The 15,446-nt window shown below is 42.1% G+C and overlaps 1 long non-coding RNA gene across 1 annotated transcript in view; it reads left to right on the forward strand.

Moving 5' to 3' along the window:
* The window catches only part of LOC111645424 (uncharacterized), a 56,367-nt gene that overhangs the window by 2,304 nt on the left and 38,617 nt on the right, over positions 1 to 15,446 (forward strand). The window contains exon 2 of the long non-coding RNA XR_002759867.2: positions 5,153 to 5,199. This is a non-coding gene — a long non-coding RNA (uncharacterized LOC111645424). The remainder of the gene's footprint in view (positions 1 to 5,152; positions 5,200 to 15,446) is intronic.

A 15,446-nucleotide genomic window follows, 5' to 3' on the forward strand; every position in this document is an offset into this window, starting at 1 on the left:
GGGGGTGGGGGTGGGGGGTTCTGAATAAATGCAACAAGAAGTGTACAGCAGGTGGCAATTTACAAAACCCAGACTATGTTGAATTGATGAAGAAATAGAAAAAAACGTCAGGTAGATGCTGCTGCAGTGTCATGAAACACATACTGGCAATGTCGCTATAGCTAAAGCGCCCACCTCGGTAAAGCAGCAGCACCTCTTGCCTGAGCGATAAATACTGACCCAGCTGGCTGCAAAACAGCTAGTGGGGAAAACAAAAAAGTTCTCCGAACAGAGCCAACAGTCCTTCGGATGGAGCATATGGTCCCCTCTGCTGAGGAAATATTGGGCTTCCAGCTATCATCAACCAAAGACCTGCTAGGGCAAAGACAAGAGCTGGCACTGCCACCCACCAACTGCAGCAGCCACCACCTTATAGCTCTGTTTTTATTATACTCCACCCAAAGCAATATCTGTATTCTCTACATACTGGCAGTAAAGTGTATCTGGGTTGTGGGGACAATTTCTTACATAAAAAAACAAAACAAATGGTGTCTGGCAATTTCAATCTAGACACCATCATAACTGCAGATGATGGAGCATGGAGTTGGATGTGAGAAAGCTTTCCCATACCGGTCAAAAGAGCTGCAGAGTCCCTCATTTCTTACTTAAATAATGCAAATATAAGCTAAGTTATAAAACAAAGATTTAGCCACTAAACAGGCCTTTTTCAGGGATGAAGAAACTGGTTGATATCCAGTTTTCCTGCAGCGATGGAGGTAAATGAAGCTTTGAAAGTTAATGCAAACAATTTCCACAGGTTGATGATTTAAAAACCGGGTCTATACAAACTGTGTTACTACATCCTCTGATGCATTATTAGGACTGTACTGTTCTGCTGGAAATAGGACTGTACAGTATATTGCTAATGAGAATGGTGAGGGGGAAAAAAAGCCAAGTAACAAAGGAAGACAGACTGGTTGGTCAGGGGTTCATCAAGATAGGAGATAGAAAAAGATAATGAGCCAAAACATTAGAAGCAAAGAACCAGACGGAGGGCTTCACATGATGGAAGACCACAACAGTCTCCACACTGAGACTCCATGCAGCTGGTTTGGGATGAAACTGGACAGAAAATGGAAGCAAAGTAACACATTTGTGAGAACTTCTTTTGCGTTTGATTTTGTTTACTTTACATATTAAATAGTCGGTTGTGTTTACATGCCATTTTTGCCCAATACAGTAAGAAAAGTTGAGAATTACTGTCATGATATAAAAATAGAATCTGTACACATGATGGTGATTTGAGGTGTATTTAAATTTGCACTTGACAAAAAGTTTATGTTTGAGTAAACCTGTGAATAAGATGGGAAATGGGCGTACGCCGTGCACGTTGAATCTGCATTTGCAATTCCACCATCTTTGCAGCAGCGTAAGGTTTAAGGCCACAACCTGGCTGTTCCAAAGTTTTAATTCATCACCTCTTGTGGACAAACACAAACCTGCACAAACATGGTGAAGTAAGGCAACTTAATTAAAGGAGACGGGAGACAGTTTTTTACTATAGCAGCCCCACTTTGTGATGGATGCTGATAAGAAGTCGCACACATTTTCCCCAGTGCAGCTATAACATACGGCAAATGCAAAATTAAAATGATGAAAGGAATATATTCGACAAACCATTCCCCACAATCATTTAAAAACACACTCTCACCAGCGGAAAATTACACACTTAGCGTCTGCCCACTTCAATCTAACCTTATATAAGCTCATAAGCTTTTGATTGCTTTCATTTGCATTTATTACATGATGACACCGCGGCTCCGAGGCACCGCTGCCGCATTGAAATGGATGAATCAAAATGCTGCGCTTATCGAGAAAGCTTTAGCTGTTTTCCAGCTTTTTTTTTTTTTTTTTGTGTGCGAACCATATAAATATTACCCCCCCAGTCAAAGAGTGGCAGGATAAACAAGAATGAGAGCACTGACCTACAGTAATGTTATACCCTGCATCTCAGTGATAATAACAAATGCAATCCAGGATGTGGAAACTCATTACTGTTATTTCTGGCCAGGCTCAAAGAGAGGAAATCTCTTCTTTGGTGGTACATTCACACATGAGTAACATGGCAGCTGTGGTCACACAGCCAGGTCGTTTATTTCACACAAATGAACGCTCCTCGCCTCATCTCAGCGCTAAATTGTGTGGGTTGATCCGCTTAACGGAGATGTGTATAAGAGACAGCACTCACTCACACACACATACACACACACTACTGTATGATTTTTTTATTTCTCTCATTCTAGTTCTAATAAGTGTCTTTCTCTCCACCTTGACAGACTCTTTTCTCTCTCCTGTTATTATATCTTATTTTCCCCTTCCCACGTTGGACGCACGGCCGTCACAACCTCTCTGCAGTGGTTACAAATACACACATTTTCAGCTTTTGTATCTTGTTTGTTTTGTCAGACCAACTGCTTCCTACCGTCACAAAACAAACAAGTAGTCTCTCAGTGGCGTCATATCCCTTTTGGTCATTCGTCAGCGTTGTGGATGCTCGACAGAGACTTCAAAATTGACTTTTTATGTGTTTTTAAGCCACATTTTTATGATATACTTTTTTAGATCTGGTTGTTTTCAACTATGTATTTTAACTGGATGAAAGATCGACGGAGATCTTAAGGTATCTAACATGTCCTGTGTCCACCTTAGAACATCTGTGAAACACAGATTTTTAATGTGAATCTGCTTTATTCAGTCTTTCTCCTGGATTTAATCACCTAGTCTACTTGTTTTGGAGAGGCCTGTATACTATACTAGTGACATTTTAATCATTTGTTGAGATGCAGCCAATTTTATTCATTCATTAATTTATTTTAGCAGGAGTAAATGTAATTTCCACATTTGGATTTTGTTACTTTTGGACAGGCTGGAGAGGCTGTTTCCCCCCTGCATCCGGTCTTTGTGCCAAGCTAAGCTAAGCTAAGCTAACTGTCTCCTGGCTCCAGCTCTATATTTAACAAAGGCATGGTCTCCATCTTCTCCCCTAACTCTCAACGTGAAAGGAAATCAGCTTTATTTTCCAGAATGTTGAACTATTTCTTTAACTTTCCGACAGAAGCCTTTTGAAACAGCAGGAGAAGAGAGACAGCAGTTAGCATAGCAGAGGGGGGGGGGGGCAAAAAGCTGATTACCACTTTCAATGGCCGTGCATTGTTACATCGTGTGTGGTAAGAATTGCTGCCTTGGTTCAATGGCCTCAGTGGGTTGCTTTATTTCCTGTTAGAGCTTGCTAAATGTAGAGCTAATTTTAGGGCTTTGCTTTTGAACACAGACAGAGAAAGTGCCAAGCCTCATTAAACAAGACAATTACACTTCTGTCTCAGCACAGTGCTGCTACCTGATGTCTGATTTGGTTCAGGTAAATTACAGTAGGTTGAAGAGGATGCAGGCAATACCAGTCTGTTAGATGAGCACACTCACCATGCAAGGACACACAAGGAGGCGCACTAAAGCACAGTCACTCACACTCACACACACACACACACACACGAACACGCTGGAAACACTGTAACACACACGCCTCGTCCCTGTCCTCGTCCTGCTCTCGAAATATCACGCTCGTGCACGGGCAGAAAAATAGATTACAACAGAAGACAAGTCAATTTCAATCCACTATTATCACAGCGAGGTGTGGACTATAATTATATTGTATGTACACTGAGAGCGCTCTTCATCAGCACTGCTATTACACTTTTGGTAATACTGTGCAGCAGGAAATGATTTCCCTCCGAGGACAGCAAAAACACATCAAAGAATTGAATTTTTTTATAATTTTTTTTTTGCATCTGTTGTCAGGATACATCCCAGGAGGAGAGCGGATGATGGCGGCACTAGATTTTCATCAGTTTGTCTACTGTATTAAAACTGTTATTTTCTACACACAGCATCACATTCAATGTGGATGAACAGGATGGCTCAACAATTCTTCTTTGTCATCGTTTATTTTTCATTCTGGACCTGATTCAGTTCAAACAGTTCAAATGCATCTTTCAACCAGCAGCAACTCTGTGCTGTCAATGTTATCTTCTTGTTCTTAACCCATTAAGACCGGGTGCAACGTCTCCGCACTTCTCCCTTTAAGACCGGATGAGACACTAGTGCTGTTGTGAGGAACCACAATATAAATAACATTTTGGAAAAGAGCACATAAGTCATCAAATGAACTTTGACCCCTCTGTTTCATGTCACAAAGGACAAACACAAGGTGGGCTTCAGTGGTCGATGACATACAGCGTATATATCAGCAGGCTCCCAACCTCAGTTACTACCTACTTCCTTCCATATTTTCCTGTCTCTGACGGTGAAATGCAGTCAAGCTAAAATGTCATTAAAATCCCATCACAGTTTAAACAAAGAGACTAATTGCCACATAGATACACAATGTATTTCATTATAAACTGAGAGACGGTCTTTCATGTAGGTAACATGACCATCTAATTGTTGTGAATGCTCATTTCTACAGTAATTGAAGGTTTGCTTGATATTTATAAAGCTACAGTAATTTCTGTGGGGAGGCAATTTACGTCTCACTACTTTTACCCCCATATAATTATTATGAAATCATATAACAATGGAAGGTCATAGGATGCGGATGTAATTGGCTTCTGTTGAATATCTGCAGTAAATTATGTAGCGTAGTGTGGGTAATTTTTATAAGCAGTTTTATGTTTTATTTTTCTTCTGTAGAAAAGAAAACTACAAAACAAAATGTGGCCTTTTTTTACGCCTCTTTTTCTGCACCTTTTTGAAATATTTTTTAAACTCAGAAATATGCATGAATGGTAAAATGTGGTTTGAAATCAGAATTACCATAAGTAATTATATTAAAAATAATAATAATTATAGAATTGTTAAAATCATTTAAATGAAAAATGCATGCAGTTGCATTTTTGGCGATGAGAGTTTCATTAGCAGAGATCCTGACAGCTTCTGTGAAACTGATGCACCATCACCTGCCAGTCTGTATCTGGTTATCGAGCTGTGACTTTGTTCCCTGGTGTGATGCTGTTGGGGGTGTCCTGTGGCGTCCTTGACCGATGCCCACAGAGGATAAATGAGCTCTTCTCTTTATTGACTTTTTTTTTTCTTTCTTTTTTTTTTCTCCACGTCTCAGATTTCCCAGGAGATAATGTCCTGCCGTGTTCTCACTCTCACACACAGGTAAGAACAGCCTCACACACGTTTTGTCCAGATGAGTCAGTGTATGAATGCACACGTGCTACTGATGTTTTTAATGTACCTGTATCAGCTTAAGTCTTTGGTTCGACATTCAAACAGCTTGTCCCCTTCAGCCGGCACTGACCTTCACCTTCAGTGGTTCAAATGACAAACGCTTCCAGCTGCAGCTCACATCAGCTGCTTTTTTCCCCCCATTAGGCCAACAGGAAGTGAATGATCAGTATCCTGGGACTTCCTATAACCTGAACCTGTTAGAACCCATAAGGTCTAAGTTCTAGGTTTTGACTCGTTTTCCACTTTGTTTTCCCAAACCAACAGTATTTACTGTTGCAAATTATTTGCATAGAAATTTCATTTGTAGGCGACTGGGCTGCTCCAGAGCCAACTGAGTCCTATAGCTCTATACAGCTGCTCAATTTGCTCCCGAATCATACGGCAGAAAGGTCACCAACTTCCCCTCTACTCTGAATCAGAATTTTGTCTGTGTATTCAAACATACTTCCCTGCAGTGTTGATCTAAACATATCCTCCGGTAATTAATTGCTAATGGATGTTGGACACCAGATGTCGCATCCTTGCCCCCTGAGAGTACCTGGAACTTGGAGTTGGTATCAACTCACTCAAGCAGTGATGAAATTTAGATCCAGAAAGAAGGGGGAAGAAGTGTGGAAAGTTCCTGTGGTGGACAAAGGCCTGATTGTTATTGGGATAAATCTATGTATCGGATCAGACTTGGATCGCGACTTCTATAGCAAACTGCACACTATCAGTTCTGTAAAGCAGAAGGTATTTGGTAGCAAAGTGGCTGTAAACATTCCTGCGTGCAAAATAAAACACACTCAAGAGGACTCACACACACTCAAACAAATCCTCCGCTGGTAGCAAGGGGTCTCAAGCTGCTCTATTCTAAACAGCATTCTTAGCACAGCAGGGGACATTTGTTTACTGAAACGCCTCCATCCTTAAAACCTTTAGTAACACAGAGACTTTCATAAACACTCACCCATGCATTAACACACACACACACTCACACACACACACACACACACACACACACAGCTTTAACAGTCTAATCTTAACCACATACCCATGTCCTAACCTTAAAATGTCAGCTCTCTGCCCTTGTGAAAACAAAGTGTAGAAATCACCTTTTTGTGTTTTTTCTCCTTCAAGAATTGTAAACACGACATCCCTGTTGAGAGTTTTACTTCCTGTGATCCTGAATTGAGAAACGCACTCCTGTTTTACATACAAGGGAAATTCCCCTTCTAGGAATTAGTATCAGTGTCATGGGAAAAAAAACAATCACATTAATCAGTGATTTCACAGCATGGAACCAGCGCTGTTACTTCAGGCTTCTTCCTGGGTTGTAGAGGTATGGCAGACGCTCCACCCACTTCTGCGCTCTTATTGCGGCCACTGTCTCTCGCACGTCTTCTACACGTCCTGACTCAAGCTCATCAAATCCTACCATTCTCCAGACAGTGTGAAAGACTAGATGCAGCCTCACCTCCGGACATATTCACACCCACTAAGATTAGCAGCTGTGTGTAGGCACGCAGGCCCGTCTCAACCATACTTCCCAGCTGTCTCCGTATTTAACCTCCAACTTTGTCATCTCCAGGATGATTGTGTGATGAACATGTGGAGGTTTGACAGAAATGTCTCTCTTTGAGCTTCTGGTGTTTCTAATCTCACAGCAGCCCTGGCTCCTTTCCACACATTGACATTCTGACCCACGAGCACTCAGTAGTCGTGGATCGGACCACACCTGTAACGTTTTCATGACTGTATCTTGCAGGTTGTGATGCTGTCGCGGTGATACAATCCGTCCACACGCAGACAGATACACAGCAGCCGAAGTGCTCAAAACTGCCTCTATAGCGGTAGTTCCCGCTTTACCATGATGACGCACACACACACACACACACACACACACACACACACACACACACACACACACAGACTCACATGGTGAAAACAGTACCAGCCCCACTGTCATGTCTGGTCACCACTTGTTCTCTTTGTTCCTCCTGGACGTCTGAGGAAAAAAAGTATCACACCTACGACCTGTTGAGCGCTGAAACGTGAACTCGCGTCTTCAGCAAAACGAAGAACTGGGTTTTTTTTTTTCTGTCGTCTGCAGCATCTTTAAAGCATCTGACTAAATTCCCTGTTAGTAAACAACGCTTTATGAAATGTTTATTGCGTCTGAAGTTGGTTTTATCTTGTCTGTGAACTTCAGTGACATGCGGGGCCGTGCGGGGACGATGCTGCACATGCACAAGAAAGTTTTAGCTTTGTCTGACTTAAAAATCATTTCAATTTCTTATCGTGTGTGTGTGTGTGTGTGTGTGTGTGTGAGTGTGTTTGTGGTTTTGTGGTGTGATGTTTCACGGGGGTCACTCTGGGAAAAGTCAATAAATTTCAACATTTTTGACTCTTTAAGACAACACAGCGGTTCATCATAAAATATGCACAGCGCGAGTATCAGCAGGAAAATCAAAGCTCTTCCTGAACTGACGTTTTTTTTTGTGTGTGTGTGTTTGTTTTTGTTTTTTGTCTGCGAGCAGTGTCGAGGTTTGTTCTCACAGCAGCCCAGATCCTGTTGTTGTGTGTGGCGTGTTTTTGTTCTGATGACAGATATGACAAATATCTTTATGGTAAATCACAGCGGGGGAGGGGGAGGGGGCTCGTGTTTTGAGAGGATCTGTTTGAAATACACAGAAATCCTCTCTCTCTCTCTCCCATTTCTTTGTCTCTTTTCATAATCTCTCCTTTTCTTTTTCATTTTATCTGTATACTGTTCTTTCTCTCTTCTTTTTTACTGTTGTCTCCACGTTTCTCTTCCTCCTCTCCTTTTGTATTTGTCTCCTTTCATTGTTCCCTCTCCTCCTTTAAAAACTTCTTCTTATTCTCTCTGTTTCATCCTTGTCATTTTTCCCCTCCTCCTAGATTTCTTTTTTCTCATTTACATCCATATATTTGACTTCGTACGCCGTCTTCTTCCTCTTTACCTTTTTTGTGTTGCCTCCTCTTCTATTTCACACCTTTCTTCTTCTCTGACTCTTAATTCTATTTGAGTCCTACTATATTCCTTCTCATTTTTTTCCTGTCACCTTTTCTTTATCTTCTCTTTTTCTCCCTATCTTCCTCAACCTCCCTCCCCCTCCTCCTCTCTTCCCTTCTCTCCATCCCTTTTTTTTTTTAACCCACCATCTGTCCGCTCGCTCCTCTTCCCTCCACTTCTCCTCTTCTCAGTCCTCACCTCCCCTGCTCTCCATCCCCTTGTTTGCCGGCTTTCGTCTTGCCGTCACGCTCCTCTTCCCTTTCATTCCTCGCCTTCTCCTCCCACCCATCTGTCTCTTCTCCTTTCTTTACCTGCCTCTTCATATCCTTTCATTCCCCCTTCTCCTCCTTGCCTCCACCTGCCCCCCACCCACCCATCTTCCCCTACTTCTTCTCCTCAACCCTTCTCCTTCAACACTCATTCTCCTCCTGTCTCTCTCGTTCGGTCTCACTCTACCCTTTCCCTCCTTTCATCTCCTCTTCTCCACCCCATCGCCAATCTACCTCCTTTTCTCTGATCCTCTCTTTCTCTTCTGCTTCCTCTCCCACCTTCTCCTCCTGTCCTTATATATTGTTGTTGTTGTATTGTTCTTCTTTTTTTCCGTCTTGCTGAGACGTCTCTGTGATGTTGAGGCATGTCTCTTTGTTTGGCATTCCTTTAGCATTTCGCATTCCAACTGTTTGGGAAGTCAGGTCATAGATTAAAAGGACAAGCTGGTACGAAACAGCCAGCAGAGGTTGCCTGTTTATCTTTCTCTCTCTGTTTGTGTGTGTGTGTGTGTGTGTGTGTGTGTGTGTGTGTGTGTGTGTGTGTGTGAGACAACTGTAAGGCGTTGTGTAGTTGCAGTTCTGTGTAAAAGAATGAAGAGTCATTTCTGGCCCCTTGTTATACCCTCTGGCATTCTTTTGTGAGCTTTAGGCCATCAGCCAATGACTTATCCATGTCTTTGTTTGTGTGTGTGTGTGTGTGCGTGTGTGTGTGATTAAGATTATCTGCTCTGTGTACCCTTGGGGGGGTAAAAAAAGCAAGTTGTCAATGGAAGTTTGGTTCAAGGACAAAGGTTTTTCACTAAACACACACTCCTTTCTTCCACCTACTCGCTCCGGAGAGTGTAAAATCATGTAGGGCTTTCAGAAATGTGCTTTAGCTGAAATAACTGAAACGGGGACAAATGTCCATTTTGAATGGAGCAGATTTAAGAAACTCAACTGTCAACAGTTTCCAGTCTGAGTGAAACCAAACTGTGGGTTGTCTGCACGTCTTTGCGTTATTTAAAACTTGTTTTCTGCGTAACATTTCATCCAACCTGAACAACCACACAGACACGACCCATAGGGGCACACCTGCAACAGGTGTACCGGACCTTTGTTGTTATGGTAACAATAGTGGATTGGTCAAAGTTTGGTTTGCACGATGGTCGTTGTGTGGAGGCCGGGGAAGTAAATGTAGAAAAAGTGATATGATTTAAATGCGTTGGATGCAGCATGTGATTTTTGGTGACAGGACGTTCTACACAGCATTACTCTTCCCAAATCCAAAGTTAGACTATTTGTGTTTGTGTTATTGGAGATTTTTAACACTTTAAAGATCTCAGTTAAACCTCTCTGGTGTCTAAATGACATAATTAGTGTCACTCTGTGGGACGACAAACCAAGTCTTCACTTAACATATGGAATATATACTTGTTTGTGCTAAGCCTGAAATATTTCCTTCTTCTCTGTCAGCTTTATTTATTTATTTTTTTAAATATCTCTCATTTTAATACAGATTTCAAAGTATCTTTCATTCACACATCAAACTAAAACAAACTGAGCGTCAGGCGTAAATAAACGGGGTCCATCCTTATCGGGAGCTCGGCTCGGAGGCCCGGCAGTCTGGATTATTAAAGCACTGACTCCGGAATATTCTTCCTGTGTTTCAAGCTCGAAACTGTAGTCTGCATTAATATCCCTCGACTAATGATCACCAGCAGCAATTCAAATCCTCATAATTAGCTACTTTGTTGATTTGCCATTTCTTGTTTGTTTGTTTAGTCCCCGGGGCCCGCTATTATTCTGTTTATTATACCGCTTTGTTTGCAGGGCTGGAGACAAGAAGAAGAAGAGCAGGGCACAGAGGGGAGAGGGGTATGGGGAGAAATTGTGGACATGATGTTTAATTAGTTTTTATATATATGGGGATTTCAATATTTCTGTGTGTTATGTGTGTGTGTCATCCATGTGCTTTCCCTGACACACACATTTAAAGAAAGTTGACATTAACTGTTACTCACTCTGTTTTCTTTCTGAAACACGAAGAAAAAGAGAAAAAAAAAGGGTTAACAAGGAGAAGAAAAAAAAAAGTAGGGCAGTTTTGTATTTCAAAAATGACTGAGTTTAATGAAAGTCAGTAAGAACCATAATAATCTGAGTCTTATACACAACTGAAGACCCAACTGTGAAATGTAACCACTCAGGTTAACGTTCCTCATGGCTTCATTTAGACATGACAGGACACTTCTAGATGTGGAGGAAGAAGACTGTTTCCTGTTCCCTAAGTCTGTATCACTGATTTTATACAGAACATTTGTTTTCGGATTTTCATTTATTCCTAACATATTAAATAATATACATAAATCTTGATCTGAGATGCCAAGAATCACCTCACACCAGTGAAGGGAAGAGTAAGAACTGGGGTTCCAACATGAGAAGGGCCCTCCAGAAGTTTTATCTGCAATGTAGAAATTAGCGTTATAAGTAAATTATTATTGAGGTCTGATAAAATAGTTTGACGAGCTGTCATGTTTCTAAAATGATATTAGAGCCTCTCTGTGCCCTGTTTAAGAGTGATAGCAGGTTAATTCCATACAAAGTGTGGACAGCAGTGGATGTATGTAAAGGAGCTTTGTGCAGATCCCAGATTTTTGTGCTTATGTCAGTGACAGGTTAAATTGCTTAAATCGCTTTTACATGATAAGGTGTATGTTTGTAAAGACATAAAGATTGCACATGTCATGGCTTTTATTTGCTTCCATCGCTTTTGACCTTTTTTTTTCTTCTCCTCCTCTCTATCTTCTCTGTAGCTCTTCTTCCCCTCTGCAATATCACCGCTGTGTTTATCTGTCTCTTTCACCCAAACAGCAACTTTGAGAGTTCTACCTCAAGGACCTCTGAACAAAGAGAACTCCATTCTACCAAACTCTCTCTGTATCCCCACACCTCTCTGTTTCTGAGCGTACTCTTCCTCTTGCTGGTCTGTGGCACATGATGTGTGTGTGTCTGAAACTGAAAAAGCTAATGTTCATGTCTTTATATCAGGTGAGGAACTAGCAGATGGCAGCCATTTTGTCTCTTATCTCTTTCAGAGGCATTCCTTTCCATTGGAGAGAGGATTAAGCTTCAGATCGAGCTGCGGTTGCAACCCGGGTTGGAAAAGTAATAATAGTTGAGCAGTTGCTGTGTAGAAATAATCATCCTGACATGTGCAAGTCTACTGTTTATCGTGTGTGTGTGTGTGTGTCTGTGTGTGTGTGTGTGCATCTTCAGCATCTGTCTCCACATTTATGGGAAACATGCAAAAAGCCCACGCAGAGAATCTGAAATCAGAGATAAACAGAGTTTGATTGCAGAGTCTCTGTGTTCTGTCCTTGAGAATCACACCTCATTATATACAAACTACTTCCCGGTAGTCCCAATTTCAAAGCATCAAAAACACATCAATAACATGTTGCTAAGTCGTATCTGTCCCTTTGTTCGTTTCTTACTTTCTCTCTTTGGTTCAACGTAATTCATCATCTCTCTTTGTCTGCCTCTTCCTCTGCTGCTCTGCCTCTCTGGTGTTTGAAGTCTACCTGTGGTGGACTCCCAGCGGGCTTGGCCAGGTCTTTATGAATCATTAGTGCTGCATTGGGGTTGTCTCTTCTGTTGCCTGCTCCACACCCACGTACTCCCCTGAGCAGGACTACACACACACACACACACACACACACACACACACACACACACACACTTCTGTGGCCCAATGCAGAGACTGGGAAGGTTACTTTGAAAATTTGAACTTCAGTTGCATATTAATGATGTGAGGTAAAAATATAATGTTTTAACTTGAAACATTTGAACCACCATTCGTCTGATATAACACTAAGCAGCTGTCTCTTTTATTTGAGTTTCTCTTCTAAGTTTTGTTCATTTTTGTCGGGACACTATCAAAGTGAAGTATTTTCAAGACAAAGAAACAAAACAAAATCTTTCTTTGCCTTTCCTCCCCAACAGAAGAAAAATCCCACATTCCCCTTCTAGCTTCAACTCCCAAAAAATACACAGAATTACATATGCAATATTAATAAATACAGTTTAGCACGCTAACTAGCTAGCTCTCATCACTTTCTGATAGCGACTCACTGTAGCCTCCAATCTGCCCTGAAGACGTGGCGCTGCTCAGAGGCCGTATTTTAACCTCTTCTCTTGTAAACGCAACATTGGCCAAAGCTGTTGTCTAGCAACAATCACCACCACTCGCTCCAGGCACGAAACCATGTTTACCAGCAGAGAAAACTTATAACGAGCCCAGTTGTTGGGCACAGGTACCTGCAGCGAGCAGCTTTTTCTATAGACTGCACAACAAAAGATGAAATACAGTTTCCACAAGAGCAATCAGACACTGAAACGCCACCTAAACATACATTAACATCTGTGCCGTGCAGTTTACTGACATCATACTCAACTTTTCACCAATTCCAGATGTTACCAACACGCTCTAAACCACCACAACTGGGATGTTCGTCTCAACGAACGTGCGCGCTCAGGTTTATTCATGTGAGCAGGTGTGTCAAACACAAACAGCGAAGATTATTGCAGGATTAAACCTTTTGGGATCTGAGATTTTATTTTCTTTTAGAAAGTTACCGCAGCTGAAGAAGAGTCGACAAAACACTGCAGTAGCTCGCTATGGCTGGTGACTGCATGAGAAAAAAAGAAAAAAAAAAAACAATCATAAAAGAAGAAGGAGGCAGTAAAGCAAAAAAAAAAAGAGAGACAGACAGATAATTAGAGACAGACACAGTGGGAGAGACATACGGACACAGACAGGCATTCAGATAAACAGTCATTGAAGATGAATGTGTTCCAAAGCTCGTTTATGTCTTCAGGGAGCTATGAATCTCCTCATCCAGCTGTTACATATTTTCTATGCTCCATTTGCAGTGGGTGGACATGAGTTGTGAACCTGCTGAACAGCCTCTCAAGTATTCCCTTTCACCTAAACTGACATCTGGGTTTGCAGAGAGGATGATGGGTAGGAGGGAAACACTGGTTAGACTCCACAGCTTTGATGCCGAGGAAATTCGTCACGTATGTTAGGGGTTTTAGTTTAGCGCGTTAGCCTGTTGCTGTACATTTAGACTGAGAACGAGGAGGTTGAGAGAGAGGGAGCAGTAAGAAAAAGACAAAGCAAGTGAAGAAGAGAAATCAAACTAATTACATTCTAAAGCAAATAAATAACCACCAGAACATAAGCTGGGTCCCAATTCAGGGGCCGCATCCGTAGCGGGCTGCATAAGAAGACAGATTGTGTCACAGCAGCACGACCACGATGTCCTATTTCAAAGGCTCCTTCAAATGCGGCCCAGAAACTCGATCTTCTTTTCCTGGACAACGAAGGCTCCCATGGGTCGGATCCTCCGTGGCCCAACCGCTCCCAAGATTCATCACACACTGCTAACGAAAATGATAGATTTGAAAGTGTAATTCTGTTGTTTGTTAACATATAAGTATCGGGTTTCAGCTCAAGCTCAGCGAACAGTCAAACTGTTAAAACCAAGGACCTTAAACCTCAAATTTAAAAAGAAAAACTTGTCAAGGTTGCTAGATGCCAGTGACGCAGCGGTACAGGCGGGAACAGCCGGTGACGCAAAGCGACACTTCTCTGTGCACCACACCGTCTCATTTCAGTTCGCAGTTTGCAACGGCTACGGGGGCCACACCGTCGTATATAGCATCCTCCAAAGGACGTGGCCCCTGAGTTGGGACACAACTACAGTCTGCTCAGACCCATCCACTGTCCTTTTGCTAACTCTGCTTTTTCTCATTTACATTCATTAGCACCAGAGTCGCACAGCAGTAAATACACAGGATATAAAATAGTTTTGTTTTTTTTTTCTCACGTCTGTCATTGGACTAATTGGTACAAACTTTAAGTCTCTTCAAAGTGGAATAGGAATATGCAAAGGGGACTTTATTTCTTTGTTTATCTTTCTACAAACGTTTCTGTCGTCAGGATAATGTGAAAAATAAGACATTGCCTCAAACCATGGTTACGAATGGAAATGCTTTTTATCACTCATTAAACAGAGTGCACCTCTAATACATCTGCACTACATGTATATACATTGATGTCATTATGTTTAGTGCTTGAAGAAAGTCTACAACGAAAAAAAACCCATCAAAATAAAAGATTATTGACCTCTGACATATAAGTACAGCTAAAAATAAAATGAAATAAAATGTGTGAGTACATAACAACCCAAAGCCCAGCATTCATCAGATTCCCACTGCTAACCTACCTGATGGTGGCAAGCACCACACAGCAAGACACACACTGACATACAAGCCCATATCCCCTCCAAACACAGCAGTGAAGAGCTGAATGCAGAGAGGGAGAGGGAGAGAGAGAGAGAGGGAGAGAGAGAGAGAGAGAGGGGCAAAGGACTGAAATAGAAAGGGACAGCTTTGAGGTACAAGCAGTGCAGAGACAGACAGCTGCATGCTGGGAGAAGGAGAGAGTAAAAGAAAGTCACACACTGAGTGATGGAGAGAGACAGAGAAAGGGAGTGTAGAAAGGTTCGAGGTTATTATATGTAAGGTCTCCCCCCACAGAGAGGAAAAAATGCTCTTCAGCACCTAACATTCATCTTACACAGGGTCGACTGCATGGAGAGTACACACACACACACACACACACACACACACACACACAGACACGTGCACATGCAAACTGGCACGTACACACAAAAACCAGTTATGTGAGGCATCGCACTTGCATCCAAGAGCACGTACAAGCAGACGCACGCACACACTCTGCAGGAATAGACCTCAGCACCTTTGGTGGTGAGTGGGGAAGATATTAAAACTGGGTGTTTCCCTGCAGACTGGATGCGAGGTGGGTGGGGTGGGGTGGGGGGGCG

The sequence above is a fragment of the Seriola lalandi genome, unplaced genomic scaffold (genome assembly GCF_002814215.2).
Source record: "Seriola lalandi dorsalis isolate HSWRI2012SDOR001 ecotype SW California unplaced genomic scaffold, Sedor1 jcf7180002054951, whole genome shotgun sequence".
In the NCBI taxonomy this organism is placed as follows: domain Eukaryota; kingdom Metazoa; phylum Chordata; class Actinopteri; order Carangiformes; family Carangidae; genus Seriola; species Seriola lalandi.